Genomic DNA, 23,080 nt, shown 5'->3' with positions numbered 1-23,080 from the left:
TAAAAAAGCAAAGCGACTTCATTATACCCACTGTATTTTGATAGTATATTTGGGAATAAGGGAGGCGGCAGCATTTTAATTGTGTTATTAATGAAGGTGTTTTGCCTTTTTTTTTTTTCCCAAAAAGCTTGTTTGCTTCATCCTATTTGTGATGACTTATTAAGATTTAAAGATATGTACTGTTAGTGGTGTCAAATCATACTTTATATACTTTTAAAATTCTTTCAGATAAAGGGAGGTTTTGGCATCTATTATGGCAATGAAATTTTCTTTTAACATCTCCATATGCAGTTGCACTCTCCCCTTTGACTTGCCGAATAATATGTTATTTGGGGAAGCTTTTTGAACATTTCAAAATGACTTGTTTATTTTGTTATTGCTTTGTTTAGTGAAATACTTCTTGTTTTTAATCTAAGCTCTTCCTTTTAATTGTATAAACATTTTTTCCCTTTTTTTATATCTTTAGAACCCAGTGTAGAATGTAGGGTTTCTCTTTATAAGCAAAGTATTCATTTGTCTTACACTGTGCTACCAATGAATGTGACAGGGGCAATTTTTCCAAGTAGCTGTCAATTACAAACATGCTAAGTAGCTAGTGCATTGTTTGATATTAATATTTCTTGAGCTATGGAATACTGAATGAATTTTTCCTTTTTCCTCTTCTTCTTTTTCTTTGTTTTTTAATGTGTATTTCATGGGCCAACAAGAAGTTAGAAAATGCTTCAGTATTTTTAGTAATGGCTGAAGGTCTCCATGTTGTCATGTTTTTACAATTTTACAAATTTTCTAGGTCTGCTGTCAAATAAGTTCTAAAGACATTAAGAATTCATGTGAAGTTAGTACAGTATTGGCAATATGACACATTTACACCTTAAATATATTTCCTGTTAGGGTTTTTTTTTTTGATAATTCACAAGATTCGCTGGTAGTGAAATAATTCATGGCATCTACTGTTGTTGAGAAGACAGGATGTCAGTTTTTCACTATGCCTTTCTTGAGCATCCCTTCAGACAGTGGGGTAGAGTACCACTCAGGAGGGAATCCTTCCTGGGTGTTGAAATCTGTCTTTGGAGAGCTTGTATGCAGACCACTGGTAGCAAAGAGGTGCATAGGCAATGACACAAACTTAGTCTTTTGACTCTGTCAGGAGATGTACAGATGTTTCTTAAAAATCTAATTAAAAGTACACAGTCTTGTCTAAAGGTCTTAGCCACATTTTCCTTAGGCAGTGGCTGCAGTTTGGAAAATAATAATGCAGTCATAATAATGACTGCATTTAATATCATGGGACTATTTCACTTAGAAAACTATTGACTCTCTTCTCTCTGAAATACTGTAGTGATCACAAATGAGATCTGATTCCCTGATGCCCACAGCTATCAAAATAGTTGGTGTTTGTGATGCTAACCAGTGTTTGAAAATGTGGTGGCTTGTAATTTTTTTATTATTGGTTTTCAAGACTTGGACTGTGTAATTACCTAAATGTGTTCCAGTGTATCTTAATGAGCCTATCTGGATCATATGCTCCATTGTGTTGTTAGTGAGCTAACCTACATTGTACTACTGTGGAGAAACCCGTTCAGTAATGTAGTGTAGGCAAATGAAATGGGAATCAAAGCTGCAGTGCCATTAAAGAGTTTAAAGGGTGCTTTATTTATGTTTGGCTTTCTTAGCACGACCCCATTTCTTGTTCCTGCCTGATACAGTAATTTGTTAATCACAAAACTGTCTAGAGAAATAAGTGTTGGCATTTCTTTTCCTTTACTAAACATAACATTGAGACAGAAGGCTGTACCCTTTTACTCTCTTCCTGTTTGAAATAGCAAGTGAGTATCTAAAATACAGTCTTTAATCATTTCAGTAAATTTTGGTGTTCTAGCAAGTGTTGCTGGTTTTCATGCCTTACCTTGTCCTATTCTAAAAGGTCTTCTTCCCTCTTAAAATATTCCATGCTAGTTGTATTGTTACCTGCTGTCTCCAAAAGCTTACCAGCTGCAGGTATTGTCATGTAGAATACTTAAAAAAATGAATAGGCTTTTAAAAATATAAGATATATAAGTCTTGAAGTCCTTTAAAAATGTTTTCATGTGAAACGTTATGAATTCATTGTTAATACAGACAGAATGAAAATTAAGCTTTTGGTGGTACTGCAATGTCCTTGTAGCCGGAGTTCCATTTCCAAGTCTGTGCCAAATAAATGTATTAGAATTCCAAAAGCAATATGTTTTTAAATTACGAATGAAACTTTTTTTTTTTCTGAGAAAAAGAGCTGAAAAATTAGTGAGGTTTTAAAAATGAACAGTTTAATGGTTAAGACAATGTTTTTCTGTAAGCCACAAGTTTACTATTTATATATATGTGGTAAAGCTGATTCTCAATCATAACAATACTTCTTTTTTTTCACAGATGTAACATATCCCCATAGTTTGGAAATTTAAGGAGAAGTACACATACTAATTTGGCTAAATATAGTTTGTTAGGACAGATGGCTGATTTAAACAGGTGTCACTTTCATTTCTTGTGTATTGTGTTGAGACTTCCAGAGGTTTACAAAAGAGCTGCTTGAAGCAGGTGGTGAGCTCCACTTCTGTGATTAGCAAAATGTACTTTTGGAGGAAATTATTTTTCTCCGTGACTAGATATGTTTTAATAGTCAACTGTGTTTTAGTAATTTAACCTGTCAAATCAATGATGTTGTTTATTTGGGTGTGAAATTTAGTGTTTTATGACTGTGTGTGTAGCTTTAGTCCTGCTTGATGTAACCTATAGTTACATTTGATGGAACATTTTGTTCCACTAAATGTTCCACCTGTACTTTTTGAACTAAAGAATGTATAATTCAATTTAATTTCATTTCACAATATTTACAATATTTTCATATTCACAATATTTTTAATAAACATTGCCTACAATTTTGAGTAAAGGAATATAGTTTCAAAGGTTTGGGTTTTGTTTTAGTTCAGGTCTTTTTTTATAACAATAACTGCTGCTTATTCTTTCTTTCTAGTAGATGCACCAGAGGGTGCTATGCTATTTGGAATACCAAACGGAAAGAAAATCCTAAAAATTCTTTCATTGAAATACACCGATAATGTGTATGGATTTTAAATAATTCTTACAAAAATTTTTCTCCTTTTTTCTGTTCATTGCAATACAGCAAACTTAGTATTTTGGCAGTATGCTTGAAATCATGGAAGAAGTTGGCTGTTCCGTTTCTGGGTATTTCTGTATGTGTTCATATTTTCTTTCTGAAAATCTTCCTGAATTAAACTGAGGTTGCATCTTATCTGTTACATAGGAATTGCAGAAGTGACAGGAACTTTAATTGACTAGTATGGATGTCTTTATCAATCAGTAGTTCTGGGAAAAAAAACAATGCACCCCTCCACACAAAAAAAGCCAGCACCTCTCCCCTCCTCCCCAGAAAACACATTAGAGAACTAGTATCCACTACATATTTATGAGTACCACTATGTTTCAAAATTTCAGGAATTTTTCTATGGATTTGTGAACCCTACAAGATTAGAATTTTATTGTTTTAACTTGTATCGTTTAGAAGTATCCGTTGTTTTTCCATATGCTGTAATTAATAAGGCGGGGGGGGGGTTGTTGGGTTTTTTTTTGTGTGTGTGTGCATGTGAATGGATAATGGAGTCCAGCTCTGTAGTTCCCTTTGAAAACGAGTAAAGGTGAAGGCCAGTGCAGGGACAGTACACCTTAAATTGCACACTGCCTTTAGTTGTTTTTCCTATTTCACCATAGTAATGTTCCACCATTGCTTGTATTTGGTCCCCTAACTTCAGATTTAGTGGCCAAAAATTAAGAGATGATGATAGCACTATATTTTGAGTTCTATTTAATAAACAAATCAAATGCTTTATAGCAGAAATTTTAATGAAGCTTGGAAGTTTAAATTGTAGCAATTCAGGCTCTCTGTCCAAATTCCTAATTTATTTCCATCCTCTCTTTTTAAATTCTTACATAACAGCCATAGCAACACTACAGGAATATCAAAGTTTGTATATTAATGACTAAATTTGATTGTATTTCTAATATTTTTTACTTCATTAATGAGAGTGAAAAGTATCTAGCTATTTTTAAAGCTTGTTTCATCCACTCATGGACATTTAGTACCCTGAGTATATCCTGGCTTTTGAGAACTTCTCTGAGTTCTTTCACTTTTTTCTTATTGAGGTCTTAATTTAAATAAGTTTATGAGGCTGCGAATGCAAGTACCATGTCTTCAGGTTTTGTTCAGCCTTTGAATGCTGCCACCGCAGCTAATGAGTCAAAGCCTGGTTTACTGTTTATCTGCCAAGTAAATGGCTTCTCTCTTCTGTTTTATTACCTCATAATAATTAATCTAACTGTGTTTTCTCTTGCATATTGCCTCAGGGATGCTTTATAAACACTTAAACTTGGTGTAGTTAAATCATGCAACATTGCAAAGTAGGAATAGAAACAAGTAAACCTGTTAAAAGGTGCGGTATGTCATTTTGCAGGTTCCATTGAGTCAGTTTATTCTGCTTCAGCTAAAGTGTTCTGATTTCTTGTTCTTTTTCTGTCTTGTTAGCTATACTTCACTTACAAAGAATTGAAAAAGAGTGATAGGATTCTAGGACAGAATAACACGGTTAGTAAGGTTATTTACAGTGCTTCTGTGGAGATAAAATCTAAAAGTACATTTTTAACTCCAGTGAGATAGCTTATGTCTGCTGAATCTTCAGGTGATGCATTGTATATTGTTTTCGGGGTACCTTTGGTCTGATTTTCTTTTTGCCCCCCAAATGCACTTATATCTGCCGACGGAGAAAGAGGAGCAGTGTTGCATATGTTGCTCCCTTATAGGCTATCTGAAGAGTTTACTTGATAGTGGCTGGATGACCAGAATTTCGAATATGAGCTGACATATTTTGATGTGATCTATTGCACATTATTCACAAAATATTTACAAAAATTGCTGTTCATTAGTGTAGCCCCATCTATCACCTGTTTTTTTCTTCCTCATCTCTTGGTAGTGTTCTGCATTGTGAAGAGCTTGGTGCAATTTGACAGTGCAAGTTTGAGATGGACTAAGTCTAAGGATGACTAAGTCTATTCACTATAGGTAGGTGAAAGGAAAAATAACAAAGTATTTGTAGTTCTCTTGCCGTTGGAGGCATTTCTGCTTTAAGTTAAATGTCTGGTAAATTTGAAGATTATCTTTCTTTTTAACTGCTGCAAAAAGATCACTCAGTTCTCCATCTTGAGCCTTAACTGCTGTATTCTTACCTTAATTATTCTTTAGCTTAACATAAGCAGGAGTGACAATGGAGTTACAGATTTAGTGAAAGAAGAATGTGTCCTACTCCACATTTCAGTTCTTGAGCTGTACATTCTTCCATTAGGAAAGACATGTAGCTGTACATAACGGACATATGTACATACATAATTGCTAATTTGTGTTTCTAGTTAAGTTTTTATGTACTATGTGTATTACTCAAATTCAGTGTTAATTTCTTTGGGTCTGAGAGAATTTGGAAAGATACAATTCCGAAAAAAACTCATGTCTTAGACCAGTTTGCCTTAGTTAAAAAAACATAGTTGCTTTTCAAAGTAGTTTTTAGGACAAGAGTTGTTATATAATTGCCATTTTAAAATGAAATTGACTCAAAATTTCTTACTAAGAAATCTTAACAATTTAATGACCAGATTGTACACATTTTACAGTTAATTAATGGTTAACTAAATAGCTATTACTCTACAGACAGTTGCAGCCATTTGTAAAATTATTATATGCTTTATGAAAAGTAGATTACCTCTGCAGAAAGATCTATTTTATTTAAAGTTACATTAGCCATGACTAGTGAGGAGGTGTTGAACTGCCTGTGTAGTACCTGACTTATTGAACCTTTTTAGCCATAAGTTGAAGTCAACATGCTAGTTGAGCATGTGGTAGTCATATCACCATGTGGCTTCCTGTTTAATATTTCATTCACTCCTATTTTATTTGGTCCACTCTGTGCTAAGCCAATCCCAACTAAATTGCAGTTTGCAGAAAGAGTTGATAAATAACTGTTCCATATTAATTTTATTGTTTTCTATCATATTTAGTAAATATAAAAAATGTAGAATCCAGTCTGTTTTTAACTCTTCAGAGTTGATTCCGTGCAATAGCCATAGCAATTTCCTATAACTTCTAGAAAGATTATTCTTTGGGCAGAATGAAAGCTCTTCCGTGAGCTGCACCATCCTTACAGTTGTTCTAGGGAGTGAAAAACATGCTTAGCTACAGAATTAAGGCAATTAGCGCAGAAATCCATCTTCATTTCCTTATTTTATGGAAACCCTTTTATGCTTGGATTTTGGGTTTGAAGAGAGGCAAGTATCAACGAGCTAAAATGAGAGCATGAATCTTTGTGATATTCTTTCTTCCCATCTTTCTGGGTCCGTTCTGACTGAAGGTTGTCCTGAGTGGCTCTGTTAGTCTCCAACTCTATGAAACTCCTTTGTACTGTAAGAAGTGTAGCTCTGACAGGGTATTTCATGGAACAACAGTGGGCAGGTAAGTTTAAAGAGGTTTTGTGCACTGGGTCTGTAGTTGTGTGGAGATTAGAGAGGCTTAGAGTTTCCCAAACCTCTGCCTAGTGCAGAGCATTTAGGTTTTGTGGCTGGAGTACACTTCACCAGCAAGCTTATGTCAAACCAAGGGAATGTTTATTTGCAAGGGACTGAGAAAGTTGGTCCTACAAAGCAATAGCATAATTTGTCATGGAAGTAGTGATTCTGGTTTATGGAACAGTGTATTTCATAGTATTTTAAAGCTTGTCTTTTTATACTGGCTCACTTGCAGCTGTTTGGAGTTTCTTTTTAAAATGCTGTTATTACAAGTAATCCAGATGGCCACTAGCTGAACAATATAGCTTTATGAACTTGTACAGTCTGGGCTATTTGAGTTACTGTCTTATATCATTGTTCTGGGAGGCAGCTCCTACAAGGATTTAAATTTCAGGTGCAAAAATTACCTGCCATGATCCTGATAAAAGCAACAGAGTCAAGTTTCCTGTTTTTAAAGGGGCTTGAAGTATTTTCACTGCTTGTCCTTCCTTTAGCATATACTTCTCCTCACTGAATTCTGAAGAAACTGACATTTCCTGTCTTAAGAGTTAGATGCAGGATCATGATGTCAGTGCTGTGACCAACTCTGTGAACTACATTCTCTGTGGCCTTGAGTCACAAGTTGTGTATCACAAGTATATTTCGGGCAGCTGAGATGAAGTTTTATGATTACTTTGCATATAGAAGATGGCCTTGTAAGTGTTTCCACTGTTAGATTGCAGAGTGACATACTAGGTTATATGGTTGGGACCTGAAATAACTCGGTGCTGTAAACCTCAGCAGCTCTTAATGGCTTGTGTTCTCTGCACAGTCATAGGTTTGGGACACTTAAAATTTACTGTGTCAGCATAGTTGTGCTGTTGGCTAAATGTTGTGATCCAAGGATGGTACCTCTTCTGAATCCGCTGAATTTTTCGAAGGTTCAACATCAGCAGGCTTACCATCTATAGACTGATTTTGCTTCTTCTGACCCTCAGCCAATAATCTGCAAACTACAGGCTAGGAACAGAGTGGCTGGGAAGCAGTGATCTGGAGGAGGCCCTGTGTTACCTGGTTGGCAGTGAGCTGAACGTGAGCCAGCAGGGTTCCTTGGCCATAGGGAAGATCAACAGTGTCTCTTTGGCTGTATGAACAAGAAAATGGGGGCAATTATTTTCCCTTCCATCTCCACACTTGCTAGGCAATGTCCATGTCTAGTTTTGCCAAGGTCAGCTAGTTTTGCTAAGGTCAGCAGAAGGTCACTAAGGCAGTCAGGAGCTGGAACACACATCTCTGTGAGAAGGGACTGAGAGACCTGGGCTTGTTCAGTGTGGAGAAGAAATCGTTTCAGGGGTCCTAGCAGCAGCCTTTCCTGATGCATGCAAGGAGGCCATCAAGAAGATGGAGCCAGGCTTTTCACAGCAGTACTTGGTAGAACTGAGACACAACACTTGTAAGTTGAAACAAGAGAGATTTAGACTGAAGATAAGGAAAACATTTGTCCTCGGAAGGGCAGGCCAGCGATGCAGGTGGGGTCAAGCAAGTTTTTGCCATCTTTGTCCTTAAGAGATTTTCAGGGCCTGACTGGATAAAGTCCTCAGGAACTGATCTGGTGTCAAGTCTGAGTGTGCTTTCGGGAGGAAGTTGGTCTCAAGAGCAAGTGGACAAACTCTTACCATATCTCAAGAATTATACTAATAGTATTCAATGTTGGTATCATATGTGTTCTAGGTTAGATGCTTATCTTCCCATATTGCAAATGAGATAGCTAGTGGTATTTAATAATAGTTTTATTTTACTGTTAGTTGGCAATTGTGCAGAACAGTGAAATTATGTTATGTAGTCTTATGTCTCTATTTTAAGAATAAGAAATCAAATTCAGTTTTTGTTCATGACACATGCCCTTAATAAATATTGTCACTGAATGTTCTTTATATTTGAATTGTTTTCAGATTCTCTATGCGTGCAGTGGATGGAGTCTAATAAAAGAAATATCAAACAACTGTAAAAATCATTTAACATTACCTTTCATTAGACCATCTCTTGAAAGTACTTATATTTATATTTAAGTATTTATATTACTTGAGAATCAAGAGTTTTTGAGATAATTTGAAAATTTGTGTTAATAGTGTAACCTTTCTGTATTCTTTCAAGACAGAAACTAAACAAGCAAGGATTCTTTGAATCCAGTTGTGCAATTCTCAGTATTCCATTTGTATTGTAAGTACAATAACTGTAAACACAGAGATTTGTTAACTATTCTCTATTGTGCAGTGCTAGTTTGATTGGTGACATTCTTTTCCTTTTTATAATTAATGGCTTTTCCCTAGTATTTATTTGCATGTTCTCCATTTCTCTGTGCTGCACTGGTGTTCAGTATTCATTATTTCATTTTGGTTTTACACTGTACTGCCTATTTGTTCTGTCTCAGTGTTTTTTCTTTTGAGGGAAAAAAAGCCATGCCAGATAACCCTAGCTAAATAAGAATGATTATATGTTTTTCCACAGTTTCATGTTTTGACATGCTTTCTAGAGTCAATCTTAGCTTAGAGCGTAAAGGGCTGTTTCTTTGAGAGAAGTGCAGTGATAACTAAGAAGGATTTAATAATTTTAGATTTTTTTAAATAAATATATGCCTTTAATCTAAAAACAACTGTTGGAGTGGTTAGTTTTAAGTGACACATGGAACAGAATTAAAAGTATTGACATCTGTCCAGCTAAGATGGCTGAGACTTGTTCAAATGACTGTCTTTTAAGGTGCTTTGTACTGTTAGAATGGAAAAGCAGAACAAAATGAACTGTTTGGAACTCAGTTGTTTTTACAGCAAGGCAGACACATGTGGAAGTCTTTTGGCATGTTTGGGTTATGGAGCTTCTTGGTTTATGTCTGTATGTATGAATTGGTATACATTCTTACATTAAAAATATTTCATTATTTCATAAGAGCCAAAAATCAAGCTTTATTTTTGAAACATATTTGTTTATAGCAATGTATTGTGAATAAATTTATGCTTGTGAAAAGGAACATTGGGAAAAGTCCCATGAGAAAGCAAACAAGATTAGAATGAATATCTTATATGTTGTTGTTCAGTTTGATACTGAATTTCAGTGGTGTTTGGTAAAGCAATATTCTTACTATAAGAATATTTCTTTGTCGTTGCTTCCAACACAATATGTTTCTTGTGTGTTTCCTCCAAAATTGCTATTGCTCCATTTGCTCTTGGCTTGATACACCTTTTTTAAAAAGAAAAAAGAACATTGTAAACACAGTGAAATATTAGTTGCCTCATGCAACTATGCTGGGATGGAAAAGGACATGGATACTTTTATCATCAGTTACTGTTTGTCTTTTTTTTTTTTTAATATTCTTTTACCAAAGCAGAGTGACATTCATGAAAATAATTTTAATACAGTATTAGGAAAACAATACAGTTTTAAAATTACTGTACTTCAAATACATGGATACACAGCAAAGCAGTACATTATTAAAGACTTACTTAGGATGCAGATTTTAGGGTAGGGTGAAGGATATCTCTAGGACATAAAGCAGTATTTTAAAAAAAGGTAGCTTTTTCTAAATGTACAAAAAATTATAATTTATCTGTGGATACTTGTTTGCTTGTTTTCTTTGTAAAGACTTAAAAATTGATCATTTTCTTTTCTTTTTGAGACACAAAATTAAAGTATATATCACTCCTTAAATCTTCTACAGCAACAATTTTTTCTTCCTTTGCAGTGTATGATTTAGTCCTTTTCTGCTGCCTAATTGCCATTGATGGCAATGATACTTGTTTATGTATATTTGTGGTTATAATTTTCACTACTTTTGGCACTCGTGCTTAGTTATTAAACTCTGCAGTTCAATATCCAGTGGTTTTTCCTGTTCCTTTTTGGATGCCTGGTGTGCATGTGGTTTAATATTTAACAGTTTACCTGAGATAGCAGGATGTGACAAGGCTGCTAAGCATCACACATTGCTGACATGTATCCAGCTAGGCTGTGGGGATTGCCTACAGCTACTGATCTCTGCTTCCAGGGACTGCATGATTCTCTCTCTGCCAGCGGCCAATTTTCCTTCTTGTTGGCTAATCTCTATCTTTCTTTCAGGGTACTTTAGCCTGCTTCATGTCAATGTACACAAAATAGACACTAAAAAATTACATTCCGAGGAACGTTCTTTTAACCATTTTTTTATAATTGGAAAGGAAGGTATTGAGAAGTTCCGAATCTGTTTCCCTTACCACTAACTTGGGAAGAGACAAACCTCCAGACTATGGGAAAAAATTGTATTGAGGAGTGAGGAGTTCTGAGAGTATCTTAAAATAAAATTTTTAATTGTTTGGATTTTTTGTGTTTGGACTTCTTTTGTTTTGTTGGGTTGGGTTTTTTAGGTTGGTTTGTTTGGTTTTATTAGTTACTTTTATTAGTAACTTTAAAAATGTTGCTCTGTCAGCTATAGTCAGCTTCATCATTAGTCAGGGGAGGTGATTCTCCCCCTCTTCTCTGCTCTTGTGAGACCCCGCCTGGGCTACTATGTCCATTTCTGGAGTCCCCCACATAAGAAGAACATAGAGCACCTCGAATATGTCCAGAGGAGAGCCACTAAAATGATCAGAGCGCCTCCCCTCTGAAGACAGGCATCTTCAACTTGGAGTTGTTCAGCCTGGAGAAGAGGAGGCTCCAAGATGACCTTATAGCAGCCTCCCAAAATCTGAAGGGGGCCTACAAGAAAGCTGGGGTAGGGCTTTTCACATTGGTGTGTCGTGAGAGGATGAGGAGAAATGGTTTAAAATTTGAAGAGGGGAGATGAAAGTTAGACATTAGGAAGAATTATTTTCTGTTAGGGTGGTGAGACACAGGAACAGGTTGCCCAAGGAAGTTGTGGCTGCCCCCTCCTGGCAGTGTTCAAGGCCAGGCTGGATGGGGCCTTGAGCAACCTGATGTAGTGGGAGGTGTCCCTGCCCATTCAGGGGGCTTGGAACTAGGTGATAAGGTCCCTTCCAACCCAGACCATTCTATGATTCTACAGTTTTGAAGATATTCTGAGACTTAGGCCTGTCCAGGACATTGATTGAGAGTTCTAAAGGACCAAGGGGTTCAGGAAGGCTGGAGGCTCTTCAAGAAAGAAATCTAAAAGGACAGGAGCAGGAGAAAAAATGTCAGGGAAGATGACTGGCATGGCTGAATAGGGAGCTTTTGCTGAGGCTCAAGTGGAAAAGGAGAGTTTACCTCCTTTGGGAGAAGGGCAGGCATCTCAGGATGACTACAGGGATCTAGTTAGGTCATGTGGAGAAAAAAATCAACATCCTGTTGAATTAGTCAGGAAACAAACTGTGCTAGTGTGTCATTGTATTAATCCATTTTAAGGACCAAGCTGGAAGATGTGGCATTCTTAACTATGGTGCTGAGAACAACTTGGGTTTGGTGCAGTCTAGAACACCCTCAGATTATTAGCAAGAGTGGAGAGAAGCCCTAATTCTGCTTTTCTGCATGTAATCTCTTAGCCATTCTCCAGAAGATTTGCAAAAATATTGCTGAAATAAATGAATCTGCAGAGATATACGTAGGCTGCATAATTTAGCTTGCATACTGTGTAAAGTGACAATGGCACAAAAAGGCAGAAGTCTGTTTGATTGCAAGGTCTTTAAAGTAACCTACAGGACTGATGGACATCTTTTGATACAGAGAATAAATACTAATCACAGAATTACCCTTGTAGGAAAAGACCTTCAAGATCATCCAGTCCAACCAGTAACTTAACACTGACAAGTCCTTAACTAAACCATACCTTAATAATAATAATAATAATACCTTCAGTGATGCTTACTCCACCACTGCCCTGCGCCGTCTGTTCCAATGCCTGACAGCTCTTCCAGTGAAGAATTCTTCCTAACATCCAGTCTAAATCTCCCCCGGTGCAACTTGAGGTCATTACCTCTTGTCCTTTCACTTGTAACTTCACTGCACAGACCAATCCCCACCTCTTTACAGCCTCCCTGCAGGTAGCTGAGAGAGCTATAAGGTGTCCCCTCAGTCTCCTTTTCTCAAGGCTAAACAGCCCCAGCTCCCTCAGCAGCTCCTTGTAAGACACGTGCTTCAAACTTTCATAATTTTCATTGTTCTTCTCTGAACATGTTCTAGTAGCTCAATGTCCTTTCTGTAGGGAGTGGCCCAAAACTGCACACAATACTCAAGGTGCAGCCTTATCAATGCCAAGTACAAGGGTAAGGTCACCTCGCTGGTCCTGCTGGTCACACTGTTCCTTCTACTGGCCATTGGTCCTCTTGGTCCCTTGGTCACACTGTTGGCTCATGTTCAGGGGGTTGTCAGTCAGGACCCCAGGTCCCTCCCTGCTGGGCAGCTCTCCAGCCACTCCTGCCGAAGCCCATAGCACTGCTGGGGATTGTTGTGGCCAAGGTGCAGTACCTGATATTTGGCCTTACTGAAGCTCACACAGTTGGCCTCAGCCCATCAATCAAGCTTGTTGAGATCCCTCTGCAGAGCCTCCCTACCTTCAGGCAGAAGGACGCTTCCACCCTGTTCAGTGTAGTCTGCAAATTTCCTAAGAGTTCACTCTATCCCCTTGTCTAGATCATTGATAAAGATGTTAAACAGGGTGGGTCCTACTACCTATCCCTGGGGGCAGCACTTGTGACCAGCCACCAACTGGATTTGACCACAACTCTCTAGTCTGAGCCATCATCTAAGTTTTTAACACAGCAAAGTGTATGCTCATTGAATCCACGTGTATGCTCATTGAATCCACGAGCAGCCAGTTTCTCCAGCATGGGGAAATGTGTCAAGATAGGCAACATCCATCGCCTTTTCCTCATCCGATGAGTGGCTCACCCTGTCATGAAAGATCATGTTTGTCAAACAGGATCTGCCTCTCCTAAGCCCCTGCTGACAGGGCCTTACTAAGTAGTATTATGCCAGTTTAAAGCTATTTGAAGGGCTTTTTTTAAGTATTGTTTTATGATCCAGAGTATGAAACTTAATGTATTGTTCTGTCAGGCTTTATGTCCATGCAAAACATATTATGCAGTTCCATTGTACTAGCAGGTGAAAGTTGAAACTAGGAAGGGCTTTGAAGTTTACAGTTATAAACTTTTTAAAATGCTGAATTAGAGGAACTGTTGCTGTTTCTTGTAGCATGTAGTAGAGATCAAATATATTGCTCTTGTGCTGCTTTTCTGTTTTCTTGTTTGTTTACATTGTTCAAATCTGTCATTGTAACTTTTTTGAAGGGTATGCCTGAAGTTGGGGGGTGACTGAAGAGAATGTTAATCTGCTGAAATAAACTGGTTAGAGCCAAAGGAGGCAGCCTGTGGTGTTTTCAATGCTTCTCAGCCTGAAAGTGCTGCATAACCCTTTTCAGTTGCATAGCAACAGGCTCCTAGCAACAATAATTGAATTTCCAATAGTGACCAGGCCGGATGTAGTAATAAAACAAGAGTACAAACAGTTTTCATGGTTTTCTTTTCATGATAAACTAGTTTGAATTTAGAAAGATTCTGTTTCTCAAAGTGGTGAACGTCTTTGCTAAATGAAGATACTTTTGAAAAGTTGTGGTACTGAAACCCTGACAAAGCTGCATATAATGAGTGACTTCCAAGTCTGGTACTTTGGCACACAGGAGAAAACAAAGCAGCACTGAAATAGGGTATTTAATAATGACTTTAAATGGCTTGTAAATTTCATCTTCTTTTATAAATTTATTTGTACTGGAACTTCGTAGAAGTCCATAGGACTTGTATGAATACTAAGAATATGGCCCATCACAGCTGAATTAATGAAGTGGAAAAGACACTACCCCAAGTGAGGTTATTCTTCAACTGCCTATATTTGGGTTTTCACATGCTATCTTTGGAGCATGTGGCATCAGCTACTGCTGGAGAGTTGTTGCTAGTTACAGTCAGGCTTTTCTGAAGTTAGTATTTGCTCTGTTATTTTCTCTTGATTCAGATATGCAGCAATTCTCCTATTTTTGAGACACATGTTGATTTAAAATACCCATATGCAAAATCTTGTTCTGTTAGATGCATAATAAAGTAGGCTATTTCAAATCGGTAGAATTCTAACAGTATTTAGAAAAAGTTTAGAAATCTGTTGTGATGATAAAAAGGGGTAGTGAGTAAAATTGAGCAACTTTACTAAACTGACAAGTTTATGTGATACCAATCTGTAGATATTTCGTGTTTTCAAAGATCTGTCATGAGGGAAAGGTTGAAATGTATGGGCAAATAGGTGATTTTGGATAAGAGACAGAAATTGTCTCACAAAATTATGATGAATGCAATTCCAGATGATTACTTTTGAGTTTAAGTGTATTGACCTGGCTGAGTTGAAAACACTGGTTGCTGTGCAAAAATAGAGATCTGTGCTAGATAAACACCCATTTTCATTTCCTGTGTCTGATTTTGGGAATAGTAACATTTGAAATGTCACTATGGTAAAGGCCAGTTACTTAAACAGAAAGCCCAAATTAGTTATTTGCAAGCTGTTATAGTCCATTAAAGTAACACTTTATTTTTTTTTCTCTCTGAATAGCTGAAACCTGTTCCAGAAGTATAAAAATCACATATTTAGTTAATAGTAAAAGGTTGACTCTAGGAGCTACACAGTGTAGAAGAGAATTATCAAGTGTAATCAACTAAATGTTAGAGACTTGACTTGGGATGTTACTGTGTTCTGATATTTCAGTGGATTCAAATGTTGATCAAGTGGTTTCTTTTATCCCAGGAACCGTAATAACTGGATTCTGAAAAAGGCTTACCTTTTAAATGTATCTTGGACTATGCAGATAGTATCCTTCTCCTTAACTGTTCAATTAAACGTTTATCTTCTGCATCATTTAACACAGGAATCCTTACTACAAAGGGTATTAGTATGGTGATAGAGATAGATTTTGAATATATTCAAGAAAACAAAAAGGTTTTATCTGATTGTATTTGAAAATTATATTAAAATGTGGCAAATCCAAATCTATAAAAATAACTTTAAATGTAATGTGGGTCATCTGAGCAGTGTTTAGGCAAATTGCTTTAGCTTATGCTAAGTTTCAGGTATGTGAACTTTTATGATGTTTGTAGCTCAGTTTAGACTATCAACTCATTTAAACCCTGGAATTTTAAAATTCTGAAAAACCGATTCAGCAGTGTGATCTCATCTGAATATGATATCTACTCAAAACTATTTGAGTAGCAGTTGTGGACTGCTAATAAATGTGCATTACAGAGGTGTTTATTTGGCAAAGTATCTAGTACCGCCACAGATGGAGAGTTAGGAGAGTTTCAAAGGTTTATGACTGAAGGTTAAAATTGAAGGTTTATAATTTAAAAAGAGGTTAAAATCTGATAATGAAATTCTAGCTAATATATATAAAAGCAGAAATTTAAAAAGCCAAGAACATAGAGTGTCCAAATTCATAGATGATACCATTCTAAAGGTATTTTAATGAGTTGTTTTATATGGTAGAGTTGTGACATTTTCCAAGGAATTTGAAATATTTTCAACTTATGCTATAAAAATAGTATTCAGTATTTACTATGGCAAATAAATAATCCCGAATTTTGTAGATGGCTTTCAGAATTTTTGTAAGGGTGTAATTACTTTACAGAACTGCTGTCATTATTTTTGTTTGTTTACCCATATCCTTTCTCCCAAGCAGCTGGATTTCTGTATATTGGGTTGGTGCTTATCTGTATTTCTAGAGTCGATGATGTTGCTTATAGTAGTTACTTCCTAATAGTTTTCTTATTGGACAAACCTGAATAACTTGATTTGCAGGTTACTGCAAGTTGCATCTAGACCTAACCTTGTGGGCTATTTGCTTCATGGTTAAAAAGCCCCCAAGGCCCCCTTCCCATTTCAAAGAAAGAAGCAGAAATTAGATAATGTAGCGTGCCAAATATGATAGTAATGACTATTTCATTGCTTCCTATGAGGCTAAAGTGAAAATTGTACATGAAAGGATACTTCGCATTTTTTAGTCCTTTACCATTCTTGTAAAAAGTAATTTAAAAACACCAGTATTTAAGGTAACTAGAAAAAGGAGAGGTCAGAGAACAATAGTGTATAGAATGTTGTAACAGTAATAGTAGAAAATCTTGAGGACTGAGGAACACAAAGGAAGGTAAGCTATAGAGATATTTTAATATAACAATATGTAAGTTTGTGAAATACGTTTATCTGCTTGGAAATACAGAAAAATGAGTTGAGAGGAAGTAGACCACTGGAGTCCACAGGGCAACAGAAAGGAGGAAGTTTGGCAAAAAAATCTGTTTGGTCTGTTTACCTGTGCATCAATCCCTCCAACTGAATTTTCTTGCAGTTTTATGTGTTGTGGCATTCTGTTATGTACTTACTCCCAATTTCTTTTTCGATTACTACTATTGACAAACAAATGTATTTCCAAATTTTTTCATTTCATGTAAACATGGTATATTCTCATACTGATTAAGTGTAAAAACAATCATTTGTAGATGAAACAATTATTTTTTTTTATTTTTATTTAATGTCTGTAAGGTAAAAGCATAGTTTATCATAAATAGCTGGACACCAATTCTGACATAAACTTCTTGTCTGTTTTCTGTTTAATTTTTGTGGTGATATTTTTTTTTAATACACTAACCATTCCTAAAGTAACAAATAGAAAAAATAATGTTACTTTATGTACTGTTAGTGAAATGCTGTGTAAAATTGCACAATGTTTAAAAATACAAGTTTTTTTATGTAAGGAGTTTTAAGTATTGAACACTTTGAAGAAAAGATCCATATTGGCATAAAATGTTCTTCTGTCATTGTCTACAAAATGTAATTAATTTTCTGGGACCCAGCTGCTATTTATGTTCTACTAGAGCATCTATGGTATTTTATTGAATTAATTTACCAATATATGATATTCACTGTGGGACTGTATACTGTATTTATGGCACAATTATCTGCCAACAAGAGTGAAGTACATAAATGAACTGTTTTTCTGCTTAATTAAATACTTTAGACCTAATTTAATGGGCCTGCATCACATAAACATAGCATTTAATCAGATACAAGTAGAGAATGCTGTTTGTGCATTGTAGTTACATTTGTGCATATTAGTATCTCTCTTCTTGCTATGCCCTTGAAAATTTTTAAGTGACTTGTATCAGAAAGGCAGATGTAGGAAGCTACAATGCAGTATTGCAGTTATCTAGAAAGGACAAAGGTATACAAAAATAATCTTTGCTGATTACCAGTTGAACACGTGGATGGAATTTTCAAGTTGGCAAATTAACTAATGCCTGTTAGTTCAAAATGATAGCTAATGTTTCAAGAAATGGGCAAAACAAAATCAGTTTCCTTGTGAATCTAGGACAAGTATAGAAAGGATGCAGAATTTTCAAAATACCATTGTTGGGCAACTGGAGAGTAATTTGAAAAATTATTTGTGAAAATAATCTAGTTTTCCTTTTTAAACTTCATATAAGAAAACTCCATTGTATGGGTGTATCTCTCTTTACTTTGAGAAATATGAATATTATGTTAGCATTTGTATTTTCTTTACTATAGCCCGACCTGGGTAATTGTTAGATTCAAGTCCAGGACATCACTTTCTAATTAGGAAAGTTACTTGTATTTATTTGCAAGAAAGTATGCTTGTGTGCCTGCTTTCCAGTTGTCTGGAAAACAGTCTTCTAAAAGTTTGTAGCTCCTCAGTTCCTAGGAAGTGACCATATACTTCAAAGACTAATGAAGTCAGAAAGTTCTGCTGAATCTTGCTATTTATAGAAAAGTGTAAAGAATCTTCAGGTATAATGTGATCTAATTTTAATAGTTTGTACTTATAACAGTGACCTTGGGTTTCAAGGGATCCTTGGGGTCTGGCAGTTTTGTGTGTCACTTGTATTACCTGAAGGAGAAATAATAATTATAACAATGGCCTCACAAGGATTTGACTATATGCACAAGTAGGAATTAGAGCAGAGAGGGGTAGGAGTTCAAAAGTGTAAGTAATCATCAACATGTTCCCAAAGTTGAAGGCTTACCTTTAGCTTTCCTTTAGGTTGAGGAACCTGTGTTCAACTGTGTTCAACCTGAGTAGGGTTGTAAAGTTTGATAGTGAATTGGACTTATTCTGGTATTTAAACTCTCTTTGAAAACAATGTTAGGTGTGTATGTTACACTGGAAGCCAACAGAAACTTAAGTTTTTATCACATGTCCTCTGGGCACCAAAAAACTGTGTGGTCCATTGTCCAATGCCTGATTTGATACTGTAACCTCCCTCATGCTTTGCTGTTACAGGAAGGAGTTGTGGCTTCCGTGAGATGAAGAGTCCTTTTTTAGGCCTTCGGCAGTGTAAGTCTGAAGTAGGCAATAGTAGCTGCTTTGCAGGAGTACTTGCCATCTTCGTGCAACTTGTTCATCCATGCAGGTCTCCGTGCATTCCTGTCTGCATTCCTTTTTGTTGGAACACATTGCATTTGGGCTTGGAGGAGGTGATCCTTGAATACTGACCAGCTTTCTTGGGCTCTTTTTTTTTTTTTTTTTTTTTTTTTTTTTTTTTTTTTTTTTAATGGCTTTATCCCATGGTACCCTACCAAGCAGATCCCTGGAGAGGTCAAAGTCTGCTCTACTGAAGTCCAGGGTAGTGAGTTTTTGCCCTAAAGGTCTTGATTTCCACCATTTTGGGTTTGCTGCAGCCAAGGCTGCCCTTAAATGTCACATTCTCCACCAGCCCATCCTTGTTGCTGGGAACAAGGTCCAGCATAGCACCTTTCTTCATTTGTTTCTCTACCACTTGGAGAAGGAAATTGTAATAAGGGCATTCCAGAAACTTCCTGGATTGCTGGTGCCTTGCTGTGTTGTCCTTCCAGCAAATGCTGGTTTGGTTGAAATCGTCCATGGGCTTGTGAATGCAGAACTGCCCCTATCAGTCTATAAAGGGGAGTCATCCACTCGGACTTCCTGGTCAGGTGGCCTGTAGCAGACCTCCACTTTCATATCATCTGCCCTGTCTTCCCTTCAGTCCTGACTCAAGGTCTCAGTCAGTTCCTCATCCATCCCCAGGTGGAGCTTCATGGACTCCATCTGGTCACTGATGTAGAGGGTGACACTCCCTTCTCTTCTCTCCTGCCTGCCTTTCCTGAAGAGCTTGTACCCATCCATTTCCCATGCTTCGATCATAGGAGCCATCCCACAATGTCTCAGTGATGCCAGTAACATTGTAGCCCTGCAGGCATGCACCCATGGGTAACTGCTCTTGCTGTTACACACATAGAGGCGTTTGAGTTGGGGCCCCATTGAAGCTGTGTTGCTGTCTGAGATTACGCTTCCTTGCATTTCAGGTATTCCTGCTGGTTTGGAATCCTTCTCCAGGCCCAGGACAACTGGCAGTGGCCTCCAGGTGGTGGCAGTGGAATGTCACCCGCTAAGGGTTGATTGAGTATCCCCTCAGCCAGCAACTGTAGTTTGAAGCCCTCTTTACTAAAAGCAAGCCTATGACCAAAAGTTTGAGAGATCAGAGAAATCAGGCCTGATCAGCCCCTAGGACACCAGGTTTCTCTGGAAGCAAGTCCCATGGTCTGAGTAGCCAAAGCCCTGGCTGTCACATCCTCCCCCCTGCAACAGCTCTTTGGTTTTCCCAGTTCTGTTGGCCCTTTCCAGCCCTTTCCCTTTGACTGTGAGAGCTGATGAAAAGACTGTCTGCTCTCCAGAGTCCTTCACCTCTGCTCCCAGTGCTCTGTAATCCTTCACAGTTGTCAGCTTGCTCCTGGCTGTATCACGGGTACACATGTGAAACAGCCAGAGTGGCTGATAGGTGGTGGGACATACAGGTCTATCAGCTGTTTCTTCTTGTTTCCACTTGTTGGTACATGGTGAGCAGCATTCAGTCTGCAGAATGGTGAAGCAGTTCTGTGGGGCCATCTTGGTCTTTGAGGGAAGCCTTTTTTCCCCCACTGGTTTTTATCTTTGAAGTCTTCCATTCCCTTTCATTATTGACATCGTTACGCTTACCATAATGATACAGTGATAAATGTTACTTTCAGGGCAAAATGATTTTCAGTGCTACGTTTTTGTATTAGTTACCGATTAGAAAGTTGTTTTTAAGGAGTTCTCTTTAAAAACAACTCCAGTTATAGCATATGAATTGCTGTCTAATGAGATTTGGTGTTTTGGACCTTATTAAAACAAAAAGGCTTGGGTAATATGTAGAACTTTTTAGAAGCAAAGAAATTTCCTGCTACAGTGACTAAAAGTGCTGACCTGTAAAGCAAACTTTAACTTTCTCTTAGTTGGTCATGCAGTATTACTACCAAGCCAAAATCACCATTTATAACAAAAGGTTACTCGTGCCTACAGCAAATATACCATTCAATTCTTATACATTTATGAGAGTAGTAGTGATGATTACTCTACAGTCATTTACAGGAGCACTTTTGGGGCTTCTGAATGGGTGAAATACAGACAGTGATCAGAAGGAAAAAGCTGCTTATTACAGTAATTCGTCCTTGAAGATGTGTTGTTTATTTCATTTGATAGCCGTATGTGTCTCTACTACAGTCTTGAAGTACTTTCAGCTCGCAAAAGGGCCGGGGGGCAGCTGGCTCATTATGTGAAGTGCATGAGGTTGTGGATGAGGACATTTGCAGTAATGAAAAGGTATAATTTACCCATCAGTTGCATGTAAGTCAACATTACATTTTAGAGATTGGTTCTCTGATGTGTAGGTGTAATTTAGTTGTTCCATTTCTACGACTCCTACATATCTTCAGACAATTCTGTCTCATTATTGAAAATATACAGTAACAAAGATTATTTTCAGTAGTGTTTTTTGGATTATGTTTCTACTCTTAGTTGTTCTCTTGGTAGCTTTCAGGTTGAGTATGTTAGTTTCAGCTAGCTCATCTATTCTTTTTATTTTTTCTTTACAAGGATGATGAACATTTCAAGTCAATTTCATTGCCTATTCTAACTAATTCTTGAATCAGTCAAGATCAATCAAAATCTATACTTTTTATTCACCTACTTCCTGACAGTAAGCTTGAACATGCTGGTTTTGTTGCAGTCCAGACTTCCCTGATGTCTGGACAGTTGAGCAACATAGCACATTCTGTTACCATCCAGTGTGGAAGCATGAGGCATTTGGAAGAAGTCTTGGTGTGGCCTGAAAACCAGGGACTGGGTTGGGAGGTGAAGATGGGCACACAGTCACAGCAAAATGATGAATTCATCTGGGAAATTGTTAAACTGCATGCAAACATTTCAAATCTTTGTCAAACTACAAAAGTCATCTCTTCGATTTATTTATAGTTTTTCACATTGCAAAATTACCTTTGGAATATTCAAAACTACAAGATATTTTATAAGGAAAACTGTAGTTCCAGGGCATATTCTCTAGTGAATCTGAGTCCTGTCTAAGTGATGGAGTTAGATATATAATGTCAAAGGACTGCAGTTATAAAAAAACATTTTGCCTGCATCTTCAGGTTAATTCACAAAACACACAGTGTGGGGATGTGTTTTAACTGCATTGCTGATCCATGCTGCTGTTTATATGCAACTATCACAGAGACATAATTGTTTTCTCTATGTTCTCATTAAAAACCCAGACATGGTTCTCCACATGTATTACTCAATTTTTAAATTTTTTTTTTTTCCTGATTAATAGTTACCTGTCTGGTGTTCACTTCCTGGTACTGTATTAGCTAAAGATAAGTATTGGTAGTCTTGGCTGCTTTTCTGTTTCATTTTCTTCCATGCTGTTCTAGCATTGGATAATTAATCTATTCAGTTATGAGTTACAGAAAATTGAGGTTCATTCTGAATGCAACCTGGTATGATTTAGATAGAATGCTTTCAAAGCTGCTTTTCTATTTAATTCTGATTTATTCAAGCTGCTTTATGATGGTCTAGACCCTGCTAATAGAAGACTAACATGAGGAAGTAAACAAAGCAATATGTTTGTCCCCAGCAGGCTGGATTTCATTAATTTAGTCAGTTAAATAACTTAATAGATTTTAAAGCCTATTGAGCCAAATCTGGTTAAGTGCCAGAGAAAAATGGAGTACATTGATAGTCTGGATACTAGTAGGTAGTCTAGATACTTACTTTTAATTTGTGCTGTTTTGATAGAAAAGGTCACAGAACTTGTCAAAATATTTAAGGATTTGTTACTTCTTATCTTGCTAAATGATCTACTGTTCAGCAGTGAACTTACTTGTCTTGCTGATTTGCTTTTAAATTGGAAATCTTAAGTTTTACATATTATATAATTGCCATCAGTGCCTCATGTCTGTCTGAGGCTATTGGGATTTAAGTGACAAGTTATTTGGGAATCGATTTATAGGTCATAATCATTAACCAGAGAATATTTCGATAAGAAGTATCTACCAGAACTCAATTGTTCCCATCAGCAATTTCAGCCCTAGAAATCTGAGAATATTCTACTTTGTACTGTATACTGCTTTTTATTTACTACTAGGTCTCAGTGGATCAGAGATGTCAATGTAATTTCCTCTTCTG

General features: G+C 36.9%; 1 protein-coding gene and 1 long non-coding RNA gene across 6 annotated transcripts in view; one reads left to right on the top strand and one right to left on the bottom strand.

Annotated features, from left to right (window-relative positions):
- The window catches only part of RFX3 (regulatory factor X3), a 108,964-nt gene that overhangs the window by 1,392 nt on the left and 84,492 nt on the right, over positions 1-23,080 (top strand). The window lies entirely within an intron of this gene.
- Positions 1-23,080, bottom strand: part of LOC139790087 (uncharacterized) — a 226,186-nt gene that overhangs the window by 192,683 nt on the left and 10,423 nt on the right. The gene's annotated exons all lie outside the window — the stretch shown is intronic.

The sequence above is a fragment of the Heliangelus exortis genome, chromosome Z (assembly GCF_036169615.1).
Source record: "Heliangelus exortis chromosome Z, bHelExo1.hap1, whole genome shotgun sequence".
In the NCBI taxonomy this organism is placed as follows: Eukaryota; Metazoa; Chordata; class Aves; order Apodiformes; family Trochilidae; genus Heliangelus; species Heliangelus exortis.
This window is presented reverse-complemented; position numbering and strand designations above follow the sequence as displayed.